At 31.9% G+C, this 2,576-nt stretch overlaps 2 protein-coding genes across 2 annotated transcripts in view; one reads left to right on the plus strand and one right to left on the minus strand.

Annotated features, from left to right (window-relative positions):
* LOC117124171 (glycoprotein 3-alpha-L-fucosyltransferase A-like) overlaps positions 1-2,576 on the minus strand; it is a 31,144-nt gene that overhangs the window by 17,077 nt on the left and 11,491 nt on the right. The window lies entirely within an intron of this gene.
* LOC117124172 (glycoprotein 3-alpha-L-fucosyltransferase A-like) overlaps positions 1-2,576 on the plus strand; it is an 18,706-nt gene that overhangs the window by 7,796 nt on the left and 8,334 nt on the right. The gene's annotated exons all lie outside the window — the stretch shown is intronic.

Here is a 2,576-nt window from a genome sequence, read left to right on the forward strand (position 1 = left end):
TGCTTATATAGTGTTTACAGTGCTACGCCGCAAACAATATTTGGATATTAAGTAGACACTCACTTTGAACCAAGATGGTAAGAGTTTCATAGTTGCTGTAATAGCTGTAAAAACAACACCCCAGATATATTAATTTGCTATATAAATATAACATAGACTTCTATTTTAATTAGTAAATACATAATTGATTTTGTCAAAGTGTATTTTAAATATAGAAATGGAAATGTGAAACATTTTATAGGTCAGTGTAAATGTAATATTGTTTAGTAGAATCATATTTTTACAACTTGCGCTTATATGCTACCCGTACTCGTGAAGGTTTTTATTTTATGCCTAGTACGTTTTCATGCACACCCGTTTTTTGTTTATACGTTATTGTTCATGCTTTACTCATAAATCATTAGCACATCACATCATCTTCCGGTACTGTGCATAAGTATGAATAGAGTATACTCATACCTAGCCCCTGCCTACCTTGATTTGTATGCCTATCCGTCACCGTTTATGCAAACTGATCAATAAATACATATCCGTCAAAGTGTATGCCTGACAGACAACTTTTATTCCTATATGTGTGATCGTTGTTGTTTATGCCTAATGGTAATGCATTCTCATTAGCATAGCTTACCCGTCATTGTCAACAGCATGGAAGCTGTCTCTTATACACATCTAGATGTGTATAAGAGACAGGAAGGACACAGGCGTGTCCGAAATATTCGTTTGCAATAAATTTTATGTCTCTATTATGTCAACGTATGCTATCGCTTCATTTTCGTATTTACTTTTATTTATATATTCGTATGAGACATACGTGGAACCTACTACATCGGATACAACTATATATATATATATATATATATATACATATAATACATACACTCTATTATTCTCTTACCTAAATGAGGTAGTCAGGGCACTCGTAGCCGTTTCAATAACATAAACCTAGTTTTTGCGGCCATTTTGGATATTTAAGTTATATTTTATCATCACAATGAAAATGTTATGGTAGATTATGATGTTCAATTGGAATCCTTAAACTGCATAGGTGTGGATACTAAGGTCGTGGTAATCAAGGCACTTGCAGTCATTTTAATACTAAACATGTGTTTTTTGGCGGCTATTTTGAATATTATATTTATTTTGCATTTTAACAATAAAGATGTATGCTATGTGGTATTTTATATATGTTCTAATGAATTCCTTGAACTAAAGAACATAGTAATTGACACTAAGATTATGGTTATATGGGCATTTAAAGCCTTTAAACTGCCAAAATTGTGTTGTTTGTCAGCCAATTTAAATATTCTATATATTTTTGCATTTCCACGGTAAAAAATGTATGTTACTGTATTTTAATAATGTTTTATTGAATTTCTTGAACAACAGAACATAGGTATTGACACCAAGAACAGGGTAACATGGGCTCTTAGAGCCTTTAAACTGCCAAAATTGTGTTTTTTGTCTGCCATTTTGATTGGAGTGACGTCGTGGTTCCCGAAATTTTTGAAATCGGCATACTCAAAAAACCCCCTAGGACAATTTTTCATACTTCTTTCCAGAAGTGCACGCCCAAGTCTCATACCGGTATCCGGCCCACTATAAGCGCAAGCACTGATGATTGAGGCTAGGGGCCGCCAAGGGCCCCAGTCGAGGTTTAGGGTTCCGGGGCCATTAAACCATTAAACTGTAATATTAATAACGTTAAGCCATTAAACTGTAATATTATTAACTAAGACCAATCAACACACATAACATAAAACATGTACGGTACATATCAAAATTATTATGTTCTTTCCTCGTCGGTGCTTGCATAAAACGTTATTTGGATCTAACATGTGTATAATGATATTGATAAACAATCGAAATTCTCTGTACAATATTATGCTAAACATTTACAGAGTGGACTTCCTTATGTTGTGGTTATATTAGACTGTAATATTATTATTAAAGAAGTCTATTCAACAAACAACATAAAACATATACCGGTACATATCAAAGTTATTACTAGGTTAAAGTTCTCTTGTCGTGCATGCATAAAACATAATTTCCTAAAATTTGGATTTCTGAGATTGACAGATAGACAAAATATAAAAAATATATTTACTAATTTAACGAGTGGACTTCCTTGATTTAAAGAAATATATATGTATATTGAGATATGCAAAGTTTAGAAGGTTAGAAGTTTAAAGGAGAGGACTTCCTCATGATATTGTGGTCATATTAGACTGTAATATCATTAAAAACCATTCAACACAACACATAACACATATCAAAATTATTAAGTTAAACTTTCTCCTTCGGTGCATGAATATAACGTAATTTTTGGGATAGGCCCTATATGAGATTTACAAAACATTTGAGAATGTACTGAATATAAAATCTTAAATATTTTACATTTTAATCAGCAATCTATCATGGTTATACTGTAAAGCCGTCTGAACCCTTGCAATACTAAAACTGGAATCCAACAGGCAGTGCATATTCCATTTTGATTTAGTGTAGATGTTTTTTACATATTTTTATTTTATTTTTATTCGTTTTATTTTGTATGATTCATATGTTATATTTTCCACAGA

Source organism: Anneissia japonica, unplaced genomic scaffold (genome assembly GCF_011630105.1).
Source record: "Anneissia japonica isolate Jap-2015-1 unplaced genomic scaffold, ASM1163010v1 scaffold502_len386481_cov162, whole genome shotgun sequence".
Lineage (NCBI taxonomy): Eukaryota > Metazoa > Echinodermata > Crinoidea > Comatulida > Comatulidae > Anneissia > Anneissia japonica.